The 12,567-nt window shown below is 46.3% G+C and overlaps 1 long non-coding RNA gene across 1 annotated transcript in view; it reads left to right on the forward strand.

The window, feature by feature from the left end:
* The first annotated feature begins 4,743 nt into the window (after nucleotides 1–4,743).
* LOC126982573 (uncharacterized) overlaps nucleotides 4,744–12,567 on the forward strand; it is a 128,559-nt gene continuing 120,735 nt past the window's right edge. The window contains exon 1 of the long non-coding RNA XR_007735250.1: nucleotides 4,744–5,841. This is a non-coding gene — a long non-coding RNA (uncharacterized LOC126982573). The remainder of the gene's footprint in view (nucleotides 5,842–12,567) is intronic.

Below are 12,567 nucleotides of genomic sequence, written 5' to 3' on the forward strand. Positions count from 1 at the left end.
GGTTTTATTTCCTCTTTCTAACTATACCGTATGTTAAGACAGGGGTTTGAGGGTGTGTGTATTCTCACTAAATATAGTATTTTTCACTCGCCCCACAGACTGATGCAAAGCGAAGGAAAAAGACGTGGGAAAATCCTAGATTTTCCCACAAGTTCACTTTTTATCTCCTCCTAATCATATCGTATGTTAAGACGAGGGTTAGGGGGAAAAACTACTTCTTCACAGATTAAAAGTACCGTCCAAGTAACATTAACAGAGTACCCCAATCCCGGCACAGCGCCACCGCCACCAGAGGGCAGTAGTGAGCCGTACCCAGAGTCGAGGGTGAAGGGTCTCTTGAATTAGCCTTAACATGCGAGTCAAAGGCAGCGAGGGACGGAGCATTAGGCACCGAGGTTCGCTTCGTCTAGACTCACGTTCTGCTATCCTGCGCGCCACCTGAGAACGACCTAAATAGTTGGATCACGTGACACACACACACACACACACACACACACACACACACACACACGAGGGTACGGTATGTGAGGGAGCGGTGTGACGAGAAGTGCCATGACGGGAGTGAAAAGGAAAGAGTGATGGCGATTGTAGTGGTCACGGAGGTAGTGGTAGTAGTAGTAGTAGTAGTAGTAGTAGTAGTAGTAGTAGTAGTGAAAGGAAAAAAAGATACGATCCGTCCAGTACTGTAAATTCATCCCGCTACATTCAATTCAGCCAACCACCACTACAACTACCACCTCCACCACCACCACCACCACCACCACACCAATGTCGAAACAAAAACAAAACTATAAAATAAAAATCCAGCAACAGCAACAGCAACAACAAAAACAACGACAACAACGACCTCATCACCACACCACCACCATCACAGTGATTGAAAAAAAGAAAACCGCACGGAAATAATAATAACAACAACAAAAATAGCAACAACAACAGCGACGATAACAACAAAACTAACAACAAATTCTACAGCAACAATACCATCCACAATACCACACACACAAAAAAAAACAATAGAAAATATACATCAACAATCAAAGCGTTGCGTAAAATCCGAAAAAAACAAGAAAATTAAATAAAAAACAAAAAACAAAGAGAGAGAGAGAGAGAGAGAGAGAGAGACTTGCCAGGTAACTCTATTTCACACACACACCTTGTTTTCCGAGGCTCGTGAACCATCCAGGCCTCGTCTCCTCCTTGGAAAGGGGAGAAAGATAGGCTGGGAGGTGCTGTCGATGCTCTTCTGTTTCTCCAAGTTGATGCTCATTTCATGCGTGGCTGCACCCTAGAGTTATGCGAGGAAGAGGAGATTATTAAAAACGTATAAGAGGGAATACTGATGGCGTTGGATGTATAGGGAGAGGAGGAGGTGAAGGAGGATGAGGAGAAGAGGATGAGCTAGGACGAGGTGGAGGATTAGAAGTGAGAGGTGAAGGTTAGATAAGCTTCTGTTCCTTTCAGCCTTGTGGTTATTATATCTTTGTCCGCTTCTCGTTCTTGTTCTTCTTCTTCTCGTTGTTCTTTTTCTTTTTGTTCTTCATATTGTTATTGTTCTTTTCTTCTCTATCTTATTTTTGTCTTTTTATTCGTTTTCTTTTTTTTCTTCTTCTTCTTCTACCACCACCACCACTTCTGCTCAGGTGAAAAGCACGTCCCAATTCCCCGTAAGCTGTACTATATTTAGATCCATCACCTCACGCTGATCTGGACGACGCAATAGGCGAGGGGTAGAGCGAGGAAGTGTGTGTGTGTGTGTGTGTGTGTGTGTGTGTGTGTGTGTCATTTCTCGTTTAAGTTCTACCTGTCATCTTTATTTTCTACCCTTTGTTGATGGTTTAAGGCTCGAGACAGATCCATGCTATAAATCGCTGGGATTCAGATTTAATGGATTGTCATTGTACACATTTTCACGTTTTCTGTCAAGTCGGTGTCGGGGATGAAACGCTGGAGGGAGAGCTGGCAGATACCACTCAACGTTGCCAGATTGTCGTACTCAGCCTCTTATAATTACCAACCTCCGAACGAAAAACTGTCTCCTGGGCCCCAAAAACGAGATTCCTTTATATTCATCGTTAAAATAGTTAATTCCTGATGTTTCTTGGCAGTAGGAGGGCGTCAAAAACCGGTAAATACTATGCTCTGAGTACGATAATCTAGCAACGGTGATACCACTTCCTAACCTGCTCCTACGGTGATGATGGCCCGTTTTTTCTCTCCTCAGGCGTAGACATTGTGGAAAAGACAGTAAATGCGAATACAGTTGCACAATGCTGCGGTGGAGTGACCTCACATGAACGGCCATTGCGTCGCTGCCTCGGGTTCCGTATTCTGCCGTGCAAGGACATGTGGTGCTGCTTGCTGAGCGTTAATTACTAATATTGTAGTGAGAGGTATTTGGCTTTCATTTGGTAAAGTGTACGTACACATGTAATTATGTAACGTACCGAAGATAACGCATGAAAATATGTATTAAAACTTACACCGAATCTACTACTACTACTACTACTACTACTACTACTATTACTACTACTACTACCACTGCTACTACTACTACTACTACTACTGCTACTACTGCTGCTGCTGCTGCTATTACTACGATTGATACCATCACCACGAAAGGAAGAGGAGGAGGAAGAAAAGGAGGAGGTGGATGGGAGGGGTGGCAGAGGAGGATGGCTAACGAGCATATTCGGGTGACAAGTTCAATGCTTCAAACCTGAGGCTTTGAACCCTTCTCAAAGCCTCCGAAACCCATCAACTCGTATGCACACAATCCCACAACAACACAACATCACCAGCGCCAAACCTCGACATGAAGGAACGATCTTCAGCATCACCCCGCAGACAAACCACAGACAAAGGGAAATCTAACCAGAACCAAAGTAAAAAAAATATACATATAAGAAGGGAATTCACACGTCTGGCAGTCAGCACGGCGGCGAGTTATCAAGGGCAGCGGAGGATGACGTCACGACAAAGATGCTGCGTGAGTGGCTAGCGTCCTGGGGCCTCAGCCAATCAGCGTGCCGCACCCGCAAACAGGGCAGGAGTGGCGGGGACGGAAGAGTGGCTTAACTTACCTCACGTGGCGTTGGTGATGAGTCTTCAGTGTGCGCAACAAGTGTGTAGGAGGAGGAGGGCGTTGTGGTGTTGATGAGGAGGCGAACTAAGGTTGTGGAGGCGGGGAATGTATGGAGGGAGATGGGGATGTGAAAGGGTAGATTGAGTAGAAAGTGAGTTTTGTAATAGTGACTAGGAAGGGGAAGTGTAGGAGGAGGGCGCTGTAGTACTGGTGAGGGTGTCGAACTGAGGCTGTGGAGGCGGGAATGTGTGGGGGAAGATGCGGATGTAAGGGGGACGTTGTGGTAGAAAGTAGGTGCTGTAATGATGAGGATGAACTGGAGGTGAAGATAATGAGGCGAGTGATCGAACGAGGAAAGTGGCGGTGTATGGTGATCAGTGTTGATGGTAGTATAGTAGTTGTAGTGAGCGTATGGTGGTTATATAGATCAGAATAGTGGTGTTGCCGAGTGTATTGTTATGGCTGCTGTGAGAAGCATGGAGTAAGTATGAGGAGGTGGTGGAAGAGACGCTAGGGTGGTGGTGGGGATGAGAGAGAGGAGGTGTAGGAGAGGGTAAAGAGTATATGAATGAGGAGGTGGGCGAGACGATACGTGTGAGTGAGTGAGTGTGCATGCGAGTGAGTGAGGGAGATGCAGACATGTGTGTGTGTGTGTGTGTGTGTGTGTGTGTGTGTGTGTAGGTTAAAAGAGCGTGCGAGTCTGAACAGGTAGTGGGAAGGTGAGGCGGTTCATGGCTATAGGAAGAAGTTAAGGTGGGGGTGTGTGGGTGGGGGGGTTGGGGGGTGAATAAACAGAACAGTACGACATGGGGAATGGAGAGTATGGAAATGGGGTAAGCGGGTGGAGTGAGAAAAGGGAAATAGGGGAATGGGGTAAGCGAGTGGAATGATTGGAAACAGGGCGACAACAGTGGTTAAGTTAGGGCTAATAAAAGACTAGTGATAAGGAGTGATAACGTTATGTTGATGGAAACGTAAGGCGGTGAGATAAGACGTGAAGGATATAGAGACGGGGTGATTTAGGGAGATGGTGTGTATGTAAGCCACGTGTGTATAGAGAGGTTTGCAGTGACACGTAAGGTAGGGTAGGGGTAAGAGAAGAGGGGTGTAGGAAGTTGGAGTGAATGCATGGAAGGTGTAAGGGTGTGCATGGGTAAGGGGAATGGGGTAGGCGAGTGTTATGTTTGGAAATAGGGTGGCAATAGTGGTGGTTATGGGTAATAGGTGACTAGCGATAAAGAGTGGAGGATGGAGGGGAGGTGTAGGGACGGTGTGCGTATAGATAAGGGTGGAGGAGGGATTGTGTGGCTACGGAAGGTGTGGGCAGACAGGTGGCGGATGGAGTAGGAGGCAGCGAGGAGCACTTGTTAATTAATATTCTATGTGGCGTATCCTAAGGTATAGCTCATTGTATCTGAAGCTGCTACTACTGCCATATCTACTACTACTACTACTGCCATATCTACTACTACTACTACTGCCATATCTACTACTACTATTACTACTACTACTATTACTATTACTACAATTTTTTTTACTGTAGCAAAGGTGCTTTATTGGGAGAGCATGCAGAGCAGGAGGGAGAGGGCGGGGAGGCGAGGGCAGGGGGCGGCTCGTGAAGTGTCGGTACAGCTGTGGCGATCAAAGGTAATGTGATGGAGCGTCTGAATGTGAGTTATGAACCGCGTGTGACGGCAGGCGGCGCAGGCAACTGTCGGCGGCGGCAGCAGCGGGCATGCGGGAGGCAGGGAGGGAGGGAGAGAAGAGAAGAGGAGACTTGGCGGTGTGTGTGCGCGTGTGTGTTTGTGTGTCTGTGTGCAGTGAGAGGGAGGGAGAGTGTCGGCCGCCAGTCGTGGTTCTCCCCGTCGGCTGAGCGGTGCTGCAGCCGCGCTTCACACCCGCACCCAGCCATGCGGCCCGCGCCCTTCGCTCCGCACCGCAGCACCCCCTGCTGACCCGCGTTGCTGTGATCGCTCGTCAGCAGGTCCTCTGCGACCCCCGTGCGCTCCTGTTGGAGATCTGCCGGGAGAACTTGTCCTTAACTTTAAGAACACTTCAGCTGATGAGCACCTGCCCGGGGCGGTATAAAGTACGATACTTTTAAGTTCACGTGTTTTTTGGGAGTCCTTTGGTGAGGCTGTCGTGGCCTGGGTGATGCTCTCGCCCTTTGTGGCTTTACCTGCTCCCTCGGGATTGTGTTGTGTACTGTGCAGGGGAGTAGCCGCCGCGGGCTGGCTCGTGGTATAAACGCTGGTCGCGCACTTGGCGTCGCCTGCTCGAAGTTAAAACTGTGAGGTTGCGTCGCTGCGAGTCTCCTTGTGAAACTTTATGATCTTGGAGTGAGTTGACTGTTCTCATCCATCTTGTCTTTGTTTCGTGAAGCAGCCAGACGGAGGCCGCGCGGTTGTGACCCAAAGTCTTCTGGCAAGGTCTGTGTTGTGGCCGTGAGTGCCGAGGGTCTGAAGGACGAGGCCTGAGTGTTAAGTCAGTGACCCGCGGCCCTTACCTTGCACACCTGACTTAGACTTGCTCCGACTGCTTTCTGTGCCCCCTTTATCTAAGTGGGGAAAAAGTGCACCAAAGTGTATCTGTGCCAGCTGTGGTTAGTTTGCAGCAAGTGTGGCGGAGCTTGAAAGAAAAACAAGACCTTCCGGGACACACTGACGCCCGCCGCCCAAAAGAAGCTCGAGGCCACCAAACGACCTTGACCTCCTGCCTTCGCCGAACACCTGAGGACCTCCCGCCGTGCCAGACAGGTGAGTACAGCACCCCCCAGGCTCCGTCCAGTACATCGGGATTACAGTTCTCACGTTCTCGTCCCTCACCTGTTCATTCGTTCTCACCTGTGTCTAAAACATTATCCATTTAATATGCGTCATACATTTATTCATTGTGGTGACTGGGACGTTTTTCATGTATTCTCCTTTCCTTCATTGCAGTTTCGTTATTATATTGTTTACTTCACCATTTTTTTTTTGCGATCTTGATAATCTTCGTTTTTCATCGCTTTGTTCCTTCCTTCGTGTCTCGTCCATTGTCTCGTGTCTCGTCTCTTCCTTTTTTCCTCCCTCTTTCATGCTTCTTTATTTCATTTTCATATGGTCAATTCTTCGCTGTTTTTCATAATACTTTTGCTATGCTTCATTTTCTCCGCTTTGTACGTTTCTTTGCGTCTTATCCATCGTCTCGTCTTTCTTTTTTTTTTCATATGGTCATTCTTTCGCTGTTTTTCATTATTCTTTTTCTTTACCTAACCATTTTTTTCTTTCGTTCTTGATAATCTTAAATTTTCACCACTTTGTTTCTTTCTTCGCGTCTTCTCCTTCGTCTTCCTTTTTTTCATATGGTCATTCTTTCGATGTTTTTCTTTTATTTTCTTTACTTAACCATTTTTTTCTTTCGTTCTTGATAATCTTAAATTTTCACCACCTTGTTTCTTTCTTCGCGTCTTGTTCATCGTCTTCTCTTGCTTTTTTTTCATATGGTCATTCTTTCGATGTTTTTCTTTTATTTTCTTTACCTAACCATTTTTTTCTTCCGTTCTTGATAATCTTAAATTTTCACCACCTTGTTTCTTTCTTCGCGTCTTGTTCATCGTCTTGTCTCTTGCTTTTCCCTCCCTCTTTCGTGCGTCCGTATTTTATTTTCAGATTCTCATTTCTTCGCTGCGTTTCATTATTCGTTTTCTTTACCTCACCTTTTTTCTTCCGTTCGTGATAATCTTCATTTTTCATCACAATGTTTCTTCCTTTGTGTCTTGTCCATCGTCTCTCTCTCTTTCTCTCTCTTGCTTCTTTATCTTTTATGCGCCATGAATTTTTTTTTTCTTTCCCACGTTCTTCACGACCTCGCCTTCGCCAGCACGCTCTTCGTTCCTTTCCCGTGTCACAACCTCTTTCCTTCGCAAACAGGTCCATGCATTTCTTTTTAACTTTTTTTCTTTATGCACTTGCACTTTTTTCATTAGCTCTCAGACTCTTCACTAACTTTTATTACTTTTTCATATACGCCAATTTTTCTGATTCTTTCATTTTTTTCACCATTCTTTCTCAATTTTTTACTCGTAATTATTTTTTTTTCTCAACGCTCTGTCTCTCCTCTGCATCCTCCCTTGTCAAGCATCATACCGCCTCAACACACACACACACACACACACACACACACACACACAGCACACAGAGCACAGGGAAGAAAATGCAAGTCGCGTTCTTCACATTCAGCGAAATTAATATCCGTCATTTCTATCCATTTTTTTTTACCTTGCCTGCGTTACAGTCTCTCTTTGTCCCCTCCAGGTGTGGCTCTTGTGACAGGCGGGCACGTTAATTACTCCGTGAAAAGTTACAAAGTTCATAAACATTTTTTTCGGTGAGAGGAGAGTACTATATGAGCGATCATGTTGCAAGTCACAGGTTTATATTATATCTAATTCTAGGAGTATAAAACATGCAATTTTCTTAAGTAACTTTCGTTTAAATTGGTTCTTTTGTTTGCTGTCTCATTATGCTGAATTCTTGCCACACAGACATCATTTTCTTCACTTGTAATTGAACGTTGTCACTTCCTCACGTAGCAATGACATTACTGATCAAACGTTTACTCTCAAATGGGTAAGAAAGGAAATAACTCTCTCTCGCAGCCTTCAGGAGGAAAAATTGATCGTGAGTTACGAGACCAGATGAAGTTGGAATCAAGTGAGAGCGGCGCGTAAGAGTGAACAGGTGAAAGCCTCGTTCAGGAGAGCCACTTTTCCTCGAGGATGTGCTTCGGCAGGTGCAGGCTTGGCAGGGCGAGGCTGTATCGTGAGCTCGGCAGTAGTAGACATGTTCCCGGACATCAACAAGGTAGTGGTAGGGATGTGGCAGAAAAGGACCTTAGCATCCATAGACGAGTGGTAAGATAGTTGAACTTTTTTTAATGTCTTAGTAACTTGTGCACTCACTGCCACACCCCTGCAGAGCTAGTGGCAGGGTTGTGACAGGGCATTAGTAGGGCAGCAGTAGAGTATTAGCAAGGTGGCAGCAGGGTAGTAGACGAGACGTAGAAGGATACAAGGATATGAAGAGAGTACAAGAGGGCAGAGCCTACACATAATATCGCCTAAAAATGAGTTATTCACCAAAATCCCTTTTCATCCATAAATGCATCTAACCTCCATCTTGAATCTGTCCGTTGTATTTGCCTCGCTCCGCACCTGCTCAGATTGTTCCACTCATCCACCTTCCAGCTCTTAAACCAGTTCTTGTCTATTTCTATCTTGGACTTTAACTTATGTAACTAATACCAGTTACTTCGTGTCCCCACATCAGATTGTAAATATAAGTATACTTCATGGAAATCGCCGATGTTGATCACTCTAATCTATATAAACACCTAAATCGAAGCCCCACCAGCGGAATAGCAGATACGAGAGACTTATGTGGCAGGAAGTAATGTGTTTGGCAAGGCAGTAGAGGAGCCATAGCAGGGTATTAGCAGTATAGCGTCAGAACAGCAGCAGGGTCATGACACACTATTGGCAGGATAGAAAGTATACTGCTGTGGCAAAGAAAGAACAGAGATGTTGAGGTGAAGATAAGGTGACGGTAAGTGTGTTGATGGTTTGATGGGTGACGTGAGGTGTGATGGTGACATGGTGAGGTGCTGACTGGTTGGGTGAAGAAGTATTGTGGTTGTGGCTAGTGGGTGACGTGGAGCATGTTTGTGGCCCAGCAGAACAATTTAATGATTTTAGTTGTATTAGGATATAGAGGTTGACTGGGACCGAAAAAGAGGTTCAGTCAGGGCAGGAGAGTTATTTAAAGGGGGAAGGTGGTTGGTTGATCAAGGAGAGTGTGTGTGTGTGTGTGTGTGTGTGTGTGTGTGTGTGCGGATTAGAGAAGGAGAGTGACTTACAGAGGACTTCATGGATGGTTGAGTCATCATGCGGCTGAAGGTAATGGTGATGATGGGGTACTTTAGAGGTCTTTGGGTCGGACAGTGACTTGGCAGGTCCAGGCAAGCAAGATGACTTAGTTTGTGTTTGTGTTTGGGTGTTGTGGTCGGTCGGTCACTCACTCACTCACTCACGTAATGACTTTTATTTACTTACTTTCTCACTCACTTACTGCTATACACTACTTACTCGCTCACATACTTTACTCACTTGCATATTTACTCACTCACTCCCTTACTTACGCGCTCACTCTTACTCACTTAACTACTCACTCACTCTTTCTAGGACAACGTATCAGGTACATGGAAGGGTTGTGACTTACAGAATAAGCTTTAGCAGACAGTAAGACCAGTCAGTCAGTTAGTCAGTCAAAGCAGAACAAAGACTAATAAAGCGTACATGTCATGGTAAGAGTAATTTAATGTGGTAATCTATAGAACCTGAAGGAGAGTTACCGTACTTAGAGAGACAGTGGTTGGCAGTAGAGTCAGGTCGAGGTGGCAGGTTTTGCATCAGTCAGAGCGGGAGGAGGTTAAGGGAAGGGACACTGACACGGTGACCTTAAATAGCAGTAATGTCAAGCTGTGGAAAGCGGGTCAGTCAGGACAGTGAGTTAGAGGGACCCTTGCCAAGACTATCAGGCGGCTGCAAAGTGGCGTGTTTTATCGCGAGAGGAAAATTACTTCTTATAGGGTCGGGTAGGGGAAGAGAGCGGAGGGTGAGGGAAGGGGAGCATAGGGTAAGTGAAGGGAGGGGTTGCTGCCATAGAATTAGTGGCGGGGAGAGGGGATGCGATGGGTTGGGGTACTGTCGATGCAATAAAGAGGAGGGGAAGGAGCGGGAGGGGATAGTGTCATTGGTACGTATATATAGGGGGAAGAGAGAAGGAGAATAGAAACTGCTGCATCAATAAAGAGATGTCAAGGTGAAGGGAAAGAGGGGAGGAGGAAAGAAGGAGAAATAGAGGAGGGGAGAAAAGGGGAAGAGGAAAGAGGAAGAAGAGGGGGAAGCGGAAGAGAGGGGAGGCAGGGAATGGGGTACAAGAGGTTTCAGAAAGGAGGAAATGGGAAGGGAGGGAAAGGAACGAAAAGGAAGGTAGGGGAGGGAGGAAAGGGGAAGTGAAGGGAAAGGAGGCAGAGAAAAGGGTACAAGTCTAGCGTACGAGCAGAGGAAATGAAAGTGGAGGGAAGAGAAGGCGGGTGGTGCAGGGGAATGGTTAAAGTATAGTGTCTAAGTGAGGGAAGGGGAAGGGAGGGGAGACAGGTGAAGGGTGACCAGTATAGCGTCTGAAAGAAGGGAGGAAATGGTAATGGATCGGAGGGGAAGAGAGGGGAGGGAAGGTAAGAGAAGAGAAGGGAGGGTAAAGGGTACTATAGGAGTCGGGAGGCAAATGGGAGGGTAGGGAAGGGTAACAAAAAAGGAGATAGGGAAGGGAAGGGAGGCAGGGGAGGAGGATACTATGGATGTCAAAAGGAGGGAAATGGGAGGAGAGGGAAGGGAGATAAGGGTGGTAGAGGAAGAGGTATAAGTCTATAGCATCAGAGCGGAGGAAATTAGAGGAGGCATGGGAGGTAGGGAGGCAAGGGAGGGTGTTCCTGCCGTAACGTCGGAGGTAGGGTCAGGTGTGTAGGGGTCAGGTGTTCGCCCATAGCGGTGTGGGGTGTTGTCCTGGTCGCGGCGCAGCGGCTCTGTGGTCACCTGTAAGGCAAGACGCGTCACTCTGCAGCAGCCTCTCTACCTCACCTCTCCTCACCTGCCCACTCACATCACACCTCACCTCTCCTCACCTCACCTGGCCATTCACATCATACCTTACCTCACCTGCCCACTCACATCACACCTCACCTCTCCTCACCTCACCTGCCCACTCACATCATACCTTACCTCACCTGTCCACTCAAAACACGCCTTACCTTACGTCACCTCACTTGCCCGCTAACATTACACCTTACCTCATGCACATCACCTCACTTGCCCGTTCACATCACATCTTACCTCACATCACCTGCCCACTCACATCACATCTTACCTCACCTCACCTGCTCGCTCACATCCCACCTTACCTTACCTCACCTCACTTGCCCTCTGACATCACGCCTCACCTAATCTAACCTTTGTTAATTTATTCTTATCTGAACTAAACCGAATATACCTTAAATAAGCTTGAACTAACCTAGCTAAATCTAAAATGACCCAATCCAACGCCTCCTTCCCCCTTCCCTCACTTAATCTTTTCTTTTTTCACCTAACCTTACTTCACATCACTTTTCACTAGACTAAGATCCTATTCTAATCTAACTCCCCTCCCCTCGCCTTACCTAACTTACCCAAAAGAAGATTAGCTAAACCGAACTTGATATGACCTAACCTGATCAAAGCTAAGGCAGACAGTCATTTGAAACTTCACTAACATAACCAACATCTTACGAAAGCAAGTTATATGAAATTGCCCGAACATAACTCAATCAGATGGAAGCAAGTCTTATCTCAAACTTTCCTAACTTAGCCTATCCACACACCTGCATGCCCATCACCTTACCTCACCTTCCCTCGCCTCACCTCACCTGTGGCCGCAGTGAATATTAAATGGAGGCGAAGATCAGGAGCCAAGATTATCGAAGTAAATGCCCCGTGGAGAATCTGTAGCTCTATTTGCGCACTCCGGAGCCTCGCCAAGAAGCTAAATAAGGAAGAGACGTAAAATGACCTTATCGGAGTTTCATTTAAGGCCCGGAGTAATGGGGTCAATAGGGCTTTGTCATTGGGCTTGGGGCTCGCCTGGGAGTGTAAATGCAGCGTTGGGTATTCACGAGTATTGATTGGAGGGAGCTGTGAGTGATGTCTGCGCTACTTTTTAACTTGAGTGCTCGAATGTGAAAGCCGATATTAGTGAGCCGTATAGCAGATGTTTAATGTTGAAATGTCGTTATTGGTGAGACGCGGCGCACGCACGTTCACGCACGCATTTTGCACGTACACACACACACACACACACACACACACACACGTAGACACTTAGGAAATACACCCTTAAATACGGACCGAAACACACACACACACACACACACACACACACACACACACACACACACACACACACACACACACACACACACACACACTGTATTCCTCTTCCTCTTTATGCCCCTTTTTTTTTTCTCCTTGTTCTTCTTGATCTTCTTTTTTCCTTTTTTCATCTTCGTCTTTTTCTCTATTTTTTCTTAGTCATTGTTTTTTTTCGATTTTTCGTTTATTTCGTTTTTTCATTTGTCTGACTCTTTTTTCTTCCGTTTCTGATTTTTTCCCCACCTCCTCCACCTCCTCCTCCTCCTCTGCTGGTTTAGTTACGTGAAAATCCTCGCTCGTACTTTTAGAGTATTTGATCCCTTTAACTGGTCCACAAGAACTATGTTGATCCGCCTCACTTATCTTGTCCTAATCCTCTTCCCGTTTTTTTTTCTTCCTAATTTCCGCGACTTATTTTTGATTTTCTTTATTTCTTTTTGGCCTACTACTACTACTACTACTACTACTACGACTACTACTA

The sequence above is a fragment of the Eriocheir sinensis genome, chromosome 51 (genome assembly GCF_024679095.1).
Source record: "Eriocheir sinensis breed Jianghai 21 chromosome 51, ASM2467909v1, whole genome shotgun sequence".
Classification (NCBI taxonomy): Eukaryota; Metazoa; Arthropoda; class Malacostraca; order Decapoda; family Varunidae; genus Eriocheir; species Eriocheir sinensis.